Below are 11615 nucleotides of genomic sequence, written 5' to 3' on the forward strand. Positions count from 1 at the left end.
TAAATTTTTTTTAACATCATAAAGAAAGCATAACATCATGAAGATGTTTTTAATATCATGAAGATGCACATTCTTATATATTTGTACTTCCATCTGATTATTTCCTTAGGGTGGTTGGTGGTAAAAGTCAGAAGTTTCTGATTCATATGACCAAATTGGCCACAGTAATCTTTGAGTTTCTGGTGGTGGATTCTATTACCTGCCTGTTTGCCAAAAGAGTATGTTTGTGCCACATTGTGCCAACGAAGAAAAACGACATGAAAATACTCTTTGCGTTTTCGTTAATTTGTCTTGGAGTACAGAAAAAAATACCGACTCTCCTGCAGCCCTTCTCCTTTGGACCTAGTTCTCAAGCCATTCTTTCAAAGTAGAGAATTTAGTGTGTACTCCAACTTAAGGCAGATGAATAGGAGGACGTGTAGCAAAAACAGGCTGCTTATGATTTATTTAGTGTTTACTGTGTATCCTGAACACATTTTTCTCTAATGTATCTGTATAAACCTTCAAAAAAAATTTTTTTTCATAATCAACTTCCTAATGCCGATGAAATTCCATACCTAAAATAGCTTTTCTTACCAGCATCTCAACTGCATTTTTCATCTTTAAGATCACTGGGAAGGGGCTGGAGAACATGAATAAACTTGACCTACTTTGCTACAGAAATAATGAGATGGAGAGACGAGAGACAGACTAATGCCTTTTTGCTCCCAGAGATTTAGGAATTTCGCTGTGTTCTTAGATCTGCCCCCTTCACCCCAGGTGGATGGTCTTAGTCTTTCTGGAATGCTCTTTTTGGCCCTGATGAAAAGTAGCTGACTGGGAGAGCAGCAGCAGATGAACACTTAGTTTCACAACTGATAACAGTAAGTGAAAACATTCTGTCCACCACACCAGGCAAGATTTATGTTTCTCTGGAGAAGTCAAGAAAGGGCATATTTTCTCATGCACTAGCCTTGAAAACCCTCTCCCTGTTTCTCTGATTCTTGGGGCTTGCCTTGTGCCTTAGTGATGTGAGTGCTCCTCGGAATGGGAACAGTTCTCAAAAAAATATTTTTTTTCCTGGGAGTGTGATATGACGAAGGGCTGTTGATCCCCTGCTGTGCTAGGAATCCTTGCAGGGACAGAAGTTCAAGTGCCTGTCTGCTGGCTTGGAGCCAGTGAACACAATGGCAGGGAACTTTGGTGGAGAGTTTGGAAAGGCGCCGTGGGGTGGACGCAGTTTAACAAGCAGGATACGGGGTTAGAGCCCATGGCGGAAATGGCCATGCTTGTCTTTCCTTCCTAGGGTAGGGCCTAGACATCCTGGGGTGCTGAAAGGCAAAAGTGGCGATACAGGGGGAGGGGGATGGCTCAGTGGTAGGGCAAGTGCTTAGCATGCTTAAGGGCCTGGGTTCAATCCCCAGTACCTCCACGAAAAAAAAAAGTGGAGGTACATTGGCCATTCCAGAAACTACATTTCCCCCACCAAAGTCACTTTTAGATATGCCACCAAAAACCTTTGAAACTTTGACTCCTCATATACTGAAAATGGGACTGAGGTATGTGATTTTAAAGGCATTTCCAACTATAAAACTAGATTAATCTTGACGTTTGAGTCTTCAAATTTGGAAACAAAGAATAAGCAAGTCTTCTAATAGTAATACTGTATTATATTGCCGCTGGGAAGTCACCAGTATGACAAGCAACCTCTACTCAACTAGTCCAGATTTTCACTTTCTCCTCCTGTCCCAGCTGTTGAACACACACACACACACACACACACACACACTTATACACAGTCTTCCTCTCCCTCTCATGAACTATTGAAAGTATATTTAACTTTACCCTAGTAAGTCAAGAATGTTAGAATAGAAAGGGACACAGGGAGACATAAGAAAGAGAGGCCTTGATTGTGGCATTTGAGTTGGGGTTTATAAGACCATCTGTTTCTTTTCTTCTCTCTTCTGGTCACTTTTCCCTTTTCTGCACTCCCGTCCCTCCTTTCTGCATTCAAAATCTCCAACCTGTTGACTGAGATTCTTAATTAAGAAAAAGCTCCTGGTATTTAGCTGAATCTTTCCACTGCGTTTTTCAATGAGAAGAGCTTTGGCTTTGGTCTAACTTGACCACAGTCCTTGTCAATAGTTTAGAATTAAAGAGAATTTTGCTTTCTGAGGTCAGGGCGCCTCTGAAAACACCCAAAAATAATGTCTCAGCTGGTTCTTGGACCCATTCTAATAGGTCCAAGTTTTCTGTCTCTTCTGCTGGTAAGGGAAGAAGTGATGGGAATAATAATGACAGCTTTGTGGTACTGGAAGTCTCTCCAGTTTTAACCTCAAAAGTTTAGTCAAGTGTAGCTTGTTTTCATGTAATAAAATGTCATTATTCTAAAAAAATACACACTGAAAAATTAGGAGTGAAATGTCATAATATCTGTAGTTTATATTAAAATGGCTAATAATGTTACAATAACTATGTATAGGGACAGATGGCTACCAGACTTCCTGTGGTGATCATTTCATAATGTGTGCACATGCCAAATCACTGTATAGTACACCTGAAACTCACATAATGTCATACATCGACTATATTCCAATTTAAAAACATAATGAAAGAAAATATTTCATTAAAACATGGAAGAAGCAAAATGTGGCAAACTGCTAACCTAGGTAGTGTGTATCTGGCATTTGTTATACTATATTTCCTTTTCTGTATGGCTGAAACGTTTCACACAAATTTCCTACACATTTAAGAATTTCACACACATAAAGAAAAGTGAATGAAAAATTAATCTCATCTTCATAACTAAGAAGCAAAAGCCTTGAATTAATTTGGTACCCTCTCCCCCTATGCTAACTTGCTGGATTTTTCAAATAGTAACATAGATAAAAAAATCTCTCTGCTTGTACTGGCTCCACTTACCCACTGGATCCAAGAGAAGAAATCCTTCTCAAAACAAGTTGAATTTTACAGAGACTTTGACTGCGGGTTGGAAGGCCAAATTCACTGGGGGAGAAAAACAGAAACTTCATCGTTTTATCTTGTTCTCTCCAAGTAATTCTAACACCCCTGCTGTTCTCTGGGGGAGAAGAGCAAAGGAAAGAAAGAGGAGGCAGGACAGCAAGATGACACTTCACCGGGAGATTCACTTGCTTAGAAGAAAATAAAATTAACCTTTCCCCAAAAAACAAAACACACCCAATTCTAAGTTTAAAAAATAATATTGATGACTTTCTCCTTTGATGGAGGTACTGGGGGTTGAACCCAGGACCTAATGCATGCTAGGCAACCACTCTATCCCTGAGCTATACCATCTCCCTAACCCCAAGAATAATATTGATGACTTTTAAGAAACTTGGTGTATTAAATTAGACCTTGAGGGGGAGGGGTGGGGGGGACTTAAAACCCATTTTTAGGGCCTATGCATATTTTTTTCCATTCATATGTTAACTTAATCTTTTCCAACTGAGTAGAGGATTGTCCTATAAAACAGTGTTTCCAGACTCTAACAGGCATCTGAATTAATAGAGCATCATGTTAAAATGCAGATTCTGATTCAGTAGGTCTGAGGTGAGGCTGAGAGCCTGCATTCCTAACAAGCTCCCAGGATGATGGTGACGCTGCTGACACCTGGACCACACTGAACAGCGAGGCGATATTTGAAGGTAATTGAATAGCTACATCCTGTACCTGAAAATAACGAACTGCAGGAGGAAGGAAGCTCCTGCATTTGATTGAGGAAGATAGTTCACCTTATACTTTCTTACCGTGTAAAATCTGAATATTCTTGGCCCTGAATTCTCAATGGGAGAAGTATTGCCACCAGAGGGAGAAAATTATTTTGTTGGGGGTGAAAAAAGCCTAAACCGAAATACAGTGTATCAATGGTATTAAAAATGTCATGGGGGGAGGGTCATTAGGAAAATGTCTAAAAAAGCTACTTGGGGAAAGTATAATAAAAGAAAAGTTTGAGAACCACTGCTCTAAACTATTAAAAAGTCTCACGAAACTGCCAAAAATAAAAACCAGCCAGCCAACCTATTTAATAAATTAAAACTCAGTCACCAACATTTGGGATATCTGTTATATATCCACCCAGATTCTCAAATTCTCATTGACAAGCACCATAGAAATGTTTTATTCAAGAGGACACTGGGCTGGGTTGAATTTTCTTGCTTTTTAAGCACCTGAATATTGTAGATTGTAAAGGAAAGGGATGAGGATAAGATACATAATGATTATCAGAAATAATTTATACCATCAGGAAAATGAAACTAAATTGAATAAAAAACAATCAGATTGCAAATAAGGGGAAGGTTTAAAACTGGAATCAAGCACACTCCGCCTTTTTGATGTTTCGAATGTTCTCTGCCCTCTGCATGCATTTCTTTGTACTTTTATGTGTGATTATTTTTCTAAGAATGGGATAATGCGTCCCTTTAGTTGGTATATAGAAAATTTAAAAATTTAAAAAATGTAGAAAATTTCAAATTTTAAAATTAAAAGATGTGCAATTGCATTTAACTATGGATGTGTGCTAAACTACTTCTGATGCCCAAATGTCTGCGCCACCAGCCCAAGGCCACCAGCAAAGAGGCCGAGAGCCTTCTTCTGGGTTGGGGAGCCCAGTGAAGCACGTGCTGTCATCTCCAGGAGAAACAGAGTGAGAAATCTTCCAAAGCTGGGCCAGAACCAGTCCCAGGAGGGTCAGAGTTTCATATGCTGAGGCACTCCCAGTAACAACAACAATCTTACTGAGCGTACCCCATCTAGTGCTAAACACCTTCTATGTACTATCTGCTTTACTTGTCCCCAAGTGCTGTAAGATAGTATAATTACTCCAATTTTTCATATGATTAATTGGAAGCATGAGGTGCAAATAAACTTTTTTAACTGAAGTACAGTCAATTACAATGTGTCAATCTCTTTGTACAGCACAATGTCCCAATCACACATATACATACATATATTCATTTTCATATTTTTTCCATTAAAGGTTATTATAAGATATTGAGCATAGTTCCCTGTACTATACAAAAGAAAAAATTTTTAATCTATTTCTATGTATAATGGCTAACATTTGTAAATCTCAAACTTCCAAATTTATCCCATCCCACTTGCTTTCCCCGGTAACCATAATATAATATTGTTTACTAAGTCTGCAAGTCTGTTTTGTAAATGAGTTCATAGCATCCTAGTTCTTTTTTTTTTTTTTTTAAGATTCCACATATGAGTGATATCATATGGTATTTTCCTTTCTCTTTCTGGCTTACTTCACTTAGAATGATGATCTCTAGGTCCATCCATGTTGCTGCAAATGGCATTATTTTATCATTTTTTATGGCAGAGCAGTATTCCATTGTATAAATATACTACAACTTCTTTATCCAGTCATCTGTCGATGGACATTTAGGTTGCTTCCATGTCTTGGCCGTTGTATATAGTGGTGCTATGAACATTGTGCATGAATCTTTTCACATTGGAGTTCCCTTTGGATATATACCCAGAAGTTGGATTGCTGGATCATAAGGTAAGTCTATTTTTAGTTTTCTTGAGGAATCTCCATACTGTTTTCTGTAATGACTGCACCAAACTACACTCCCATGTAATTGAACTGTAATACAAGTCAAGGGCTAGGAACTGGAGAGGAGGGGTTTGAACACCAGCACCGTGGTCCCAGAGCACATGCAATCTTCTTTTCTCTTACAGGCAGTGTATGCCGGGTGCATCCAGCTAGTACGGGGCACTTTTGGGTGGTCAGGACCCAGCCTGTGTCCTCTCTCCAGGGGATGTTAAGGTTGATGGGAAGAGGCAGGCAGCTGTCATGACCAAGGGACTAGGAATAAGGCATCCTTTCAAAAGGCCAGCCAGATGGGTCAGGAAGTTTTTAAAAACAGCATTATTAAAATACAATTCACACACTATATAATTCACCCACTTAAAGTGTAAATTCTACGTTGTTTAATATACTTAGAGGAATGTGCAACCATTACCATATCTGATTTTAGAATATTTTTGTCCTTCCTAAAGGCAACCTAATACCCATTAGTGGTAACCCTTCACCCAATTTCCCAACCTCCTTTCCTATTATGAACGTTCAATATAAATTGAATCATACAGTATGTGCTCTTTTGTAATGGCCTTCTTTCACTTGGTCACCGTGTATTATCTTTTTACATATTATTGGGTTGAATTTGCTAGTATTTTGTTGGGTTTTTTTTTGCATCAATATTCATAAAGGATATTGGTCTGTATTTTTTTTCTTGTGACATCTTTTTCTGGTTTTGGTGTCAGAGTAATTCTAGCCTCATAAAATGAGTTGGAAAATTTTCCTGCCTCTTTTATCTTTTGGAAGAGTTTGTAAAAAATTAGTATTGATTCTTCTTCAAATGTTTGGCCAACTTAACCAGTAAAACATCTGAACCTGGTCTTTTATTGGTAGGAAGTTTGAAAATTACTAATTTGATTTCTTTACTTGTTATAGGTTTATTTTCTATTTCTTCTGGCATCAGTTTTGGTACTTTGTGTCTTTCTAGGAATTAGTCCATTTCATCTAAGTTATTTAATTTGCTGGCACATAGTTGTTCATAGCTTTCCTTATAACCCATTTTATTACTTTGAGGTTGGCAGTAATGCACCCTCTTTCATTCTTGATTTTAGTAATATGTGTTTTCTCTCTCTTTTTCTTGGTCAGTCTAGTTAAAGGTTTGTCAATTTTGTTTATTTTTTTCAAAGAGCCAATTTTTGGTATTACTGATTTTCTCTGTTGTTTTTCGGTTCTCTATTTCATTCATCTCTACTTTATTATTGCCTTTTGTTCTGCTAGGTTTGGGTTTAGCACACTCTTCTTATTCTACTTCCTTAAGGTGCGGCGTTGGCTATTGACCTGAAATCTCATTTAATGTAGACCTTTACAGCTCTAAGTTTAGGAAGGAATGTGGGCTACTTTTGGACTGAAGAAGATGTAATAGTTCGATAGAAACCTACCAGTAAGATTGATTTATAATTTTACATGGATGTTTTTGCTTGGCCTCTGATTCTGTGGCAAACACCCAAAATGTGCAAGTTAAATGCATCAACTCCAGTGAGCTTTTGTTTTAGTAGTGACAATTATTAAAAAAGTCCATATAATTTTTAATTTTGGCAGGTGATTTATTTGATGACAATTGTGAAACATTCCCAAACCTGTCACATGTAATAATCCCATAGTCTGAGAAATTGTTACTGGCATTTGCAAGCGTGGCAGAAATTTAACAAACTGTCGCCAAACCATTTGCTTGTTTGAATGCCAAGGTTTCCTTCCCCACATCACGTGCAGTGTCCTGCTGCCAACAGTTATCAAAATACTCCCACAGTTGTCACAGAGAGAATTGTCCAGGGAGTTACTATTTCATTATTCTTGTCCCTACATTTCATTGCTTTTGCCCCTTCTACTTGGAGAGTTATTTGAATAACCTGAATAATGTCAATATAGAGCAGTTAGACATTAAATAATGGATTAAAAAATAAAAATATCTGAGACTTAGCTATAGATATATAGATACACAGCACAGCAACATTGAGAAGGATGATTTTTCATGCTAAACTCCTTACATGTTCCTAATGTCTAGACTTTTACAGAGAGAGTATGCTGTTTGTGTAATGTAAAACAGTAATAAAAAATGTAAAAATAGTTGAGACAGAGTCTGGAGGAAAAGTCTAATTAGATCAACTCATTCTAATCAAAGATATGCAACTATGTGGTGTAAGCCTTTATAATGGGATTTAGAGATAAAGTTCAGTACTTTGAAGCAAAGATTGACAGAAGTTGAAATTATTGGCCCTGAGTTTGCATTTTCCTTGATGACTGACAAATAAATGTCGTACTTGAACAGGTTAATGCTTGGCCAGGTTAAAAAAGTTCTTGCATCTGAAACACAAAATGTGCAAGATTAGAGGGTCTGACCTTGGACTTTAGTTACAAATTCGAAGATGCATGAAAGTGTAGCCTTTTACCACTATGATAATATTTGCAACTATCATCTGGAATAAATATTATTTCTGCTTTGTCTTGTATGTTAATGGCTTTGATGGACACGTTGGAAGCACTTACCAATATTTCAAACGATATATCCTTGACCAAGCAATTCCACTGCAAGGAACCTCTGCAGAAATTTGTACACCAGTGCACAGATTTTAGATACATAGATGCTCACTGCTGCAAAGTATCTCAAATATCCTAAGTGTACATCAAAGAAAGCATAGTTATGTACATTATGGTCCAACTGGCCCAAGGCCACAGGGCTAAGTGGAGATCTGGGATCTAACTCAGGCTTTTTCTCCTCACAATACTGTATTTCATGAGTTGGTCTGCGGGTGACGGTGGCTTTGGGTGATCATGACTGAGCCTGTGTGTTCTTCCCAGGATCTGTGAAGATTGGATGCTGGGGAGCAGAGAGAGGGCATGTAAATGTCACAGCCAAGGCATAAGGGATAAGACAGGGTAAGTCAAGAGTTTAAAATAGCAATCAAGAGTGGAAAAAAGGTTGTGTATAATTAAGAGAGAGCGATTCTGGGGGACAGCATTCTGTTTCATCAAAAGGGCATGACCTTAGTTAATTTTCACCTCACCCTGCAGGGACACGAGCCCCCATTCTAAAAAGCTCTGAGTGTGTAGTGATCTTTCTCACTCTGAAATAGGACGGGGTGGGGGGAGCGCTGAAGGAGGGGCTTACTTCTGGAGAATGTATTTGTCCTTTTTCATCAAAGACAATCCACATTAACATGTGTTTGAGGGATTAGTACATCTTTGAAATCCTAAGCAAATGGGAGAATTCTTTCAGTGTTCACAACGCTGTGAAATGAAGGATTTGGTGTGGCTGCCGTGGGTGGGATGATCCAGAGCATTTTAAAGAACACATGCCAATTTCAGGAGTCCTGGCATTTTTCGCATGCCCTGAGGTTTCCAGTCCTGCCAGATGCTACACTGGCATTCAGTATGACCTTGAGCCAAACACTAGCCTTTCTGTAGCTCATCTTCTCTATTAAACGAGGTAGAGAGGTATGTGGAATAAATGCTCCTTACTATCTCTTCAACTTGTGATTCAATTTATAGTTTTCACGACTTAATTATTAGTATTTTAAATAAACATTATTTGCATTTTGGGTCAAAAAGAGTGGAAAATAAGAATATCCATTTGGGTTAGCAGACTGAGGCCTCAAGAACTCTCAAAGATATGTAAGAAATTATGAAAGAAATCAGTAACAGCGGTACCCCCTGTGAGGTTTTGGTAAGAACTTGTGAATGGGCCAGAAGCCGGGAGGCAACTTTTCACCATCTACCTTAAGATATTCTTTGATTTTCCAAGCAAGTAGATGTATAATGATTTGAAGATGTAAGATTAAAAAGACATACACATTTGAGAAAAAAGAAAACATAGGCTTTGGAGGTCACTCCACATTTAAGTCCCAGGTCATCTTGTGATCTTGGGAGAGTAACGGTGCTACTGGATTCTAAGTTTCAGTGTTTAGCTTTTCTTCTTTTTTGGGGAGTCCTGGGAATTGAACCCAGGACTTCATGCGTGCTGTGCATGCTCAACGTGCACTCTACCACTGACTGAGCTACACCCACCCTCATGCTTTTCTTCCTGAAGAATTCTGTACCCTTGTTCACTGGCTCCCTGCCGAAGGCATGCATCTCCTGCCGGATGCCACTGGGCTTGGCCGTGGGACTTGGGGGTAGGGGGCTGAGAATCAGGTGGGTGTGAGCAGAAGCTCTGAAGAGCCAGTGCACTGAGTCGTCCTGTTCTCTTTCCTCTCTGCCATAGAACCGGAAGTCCTCAGTGGGGGCTGCTGCTCCAGCCTGGATTCTGGAATAACATTGCAGAGCCACAGAGGGCCTGGAGCTGCTGCCCCTCACACGCGATGTGAGCAAAACCAACTTTCGGGAGTTGTAAACAAGGGTGGTTCTTCCCCCTCAATTTTGGATTTGGAAAAAAATTGAGAATAAAGTTGAAAGAGTAGTAATCAACACTTGACTTAGCTTCACCAGTTGTTAACATTTTGCCACATTTGTTTAATTTCTCTTGCTCCCTCTCTATATTTACTGAACCATTTGAGAGTTACTTATAGGCATAATGATCCTTCACCCCTAAATATTTCAAACTTATATGCTAAGAATGAGGACTTTCTCCTCTATCACCACAATACAATGATCATATCCAAGAAGTACAACATTGATACAATAATATTATTTAGTATACATTTCATATTCAAATTTTTCTGTCATAATAATACCCTTTGTACATTTTTCCTTCTTTCTGATCCAAGATCCAAGTGAGGGTCATACCCAGGAATTAGCTGTATGTCTCTTTAGTTTCCTTTAATTTAGAGCAGTTCCCTGAACTTTTTGGGTCCATCTTTCATGAAACTGATATTTTTGAGGAGTTCAGGCCAGCTGTTTGTAGAATGTATCATATTCTAGATATATCTGAGTTTTCTTCCTCATAATTCTTTAGTTTCAGGGTCAATATTTATGGTAGGAATACTACATGGGTGATGTTTATATCACAACCAGGGGGCACACATAATGTCAGATTGTCCCGTTTTGGGTGGTGATACGTTTGCTCACTTTGTTAAGGTGGTATCCACTAGATTTCTCCATCGAAAAGTTTCTTTTATCCCTTTATGTTTTGTTAGTAATCTGTGGGGTGATATTTAGATACTATGTGAATATCCTAACCCTCAAACTTTCCCCATTGGTTTTAGCCTCCATAGGTGATCCCTTCCTGAATTAATCATTTCATTGGTAGTTGCAGTATGGTGGTTCCCCCCATCCTGTTAGTCCTACTCTGTGTATTATCTGGTGTTCTTTTGTAAAGAAGACTTCCTCTCCACTCTCTACCATCATTCATTCTGAGTATCACTATAGGCTCGTGGATTTTTAACACATCTAATGTTATCATCCTTCATCATTATTCTTTTTATTTAAACTATTCTAAATCAGTACGCTGGGAGCCCCTTCCAGCTGGATCCTGTGTCCTTGTATTATGTTTTCTTCTGTCTTTGAGTATTTTCTTGCCTTCTGGCACAGTAAGATGCTCCATACTCACCTTAGATATCTGCTGCCACAGATCTGATTTTTTTTTTTTTTTAACTTGGGAGGGAGACTGAGAGAATGAGACTAAGATTTGGGGAGAAGGTCCTTTTTTTGGAGAAAAAGGCAAGAATGGAAATTTAGGGTAAGGAAATATTTTGGTGGATTCTTGGCCAAAGCTCTACCTCAGGTAGGTTTCACAAGCTCTCAAAATCTGAATTTCCTTTCCTACAAAATGAAGATTAGTATGCATATTGTATGAGTAGGTTGTGAGAATTAATAAACCTGATAGATTGGAATGTTCAATATGTCTGGCACATGTTCAACATTTGTTGAACAACATTATCAACATTATCAACATTATCATTACTGACATCCTTGCAAACAAGTTAACTTGTGATGCTTGTGACTTCCAATTGGTACTTCCAATGCAATTTATGATTAAACTAGTTTAAATTTTATGTTCTGAGGCTTTTCTTAAAGATTGCTCTAAAATGTTCTGAAGGCAACTAGAAAAGGTTAAAAGGGGACAGACTCTAAAATGCCAGTGAAACAAAGACCA

The 11615-nt window shown here is 38.5% G+C and overlaps 1 long non-coding RNA gene across 1 annotated transcript; it reads left to right on the forward strand.

Annotated features, from left to right (window-relative positions):
• Nucleotides 1-539: 539 nt before the first annotated feature.
• LOC123617335 (uncharacterized) lies at nucleotides 540-4877 on the forward strand. The gene is made up of 2 exons (XR_012505779.1): nucleotides 540-3644; nucleotides 4555-4877. It is a non-coding gene; the product is annotated as an uncharacterized LOC123617335 (long non-coding RNA).
• The last annotated feature ends 6738 nt before the right edge of the window (nucleotides 4878-11615 follow it).

Source organism: Camelus bactrianus, chromosome 1 (genome assembly GCF_048773025.1).
Source record: "Camelus bactrianus isolate YW-2024 breed Bactrian camel chromosome 1, ASM4877302v1, whole genome shotgun sequence".
In the NCBI taxonomy this organism is placed as follows: domain Eukaryota; kingdom Metazoa; phylum Chordata; class Mammalia; order Artiodactyla; family Camelidae; genus Camelus; species Camelus bactrianus.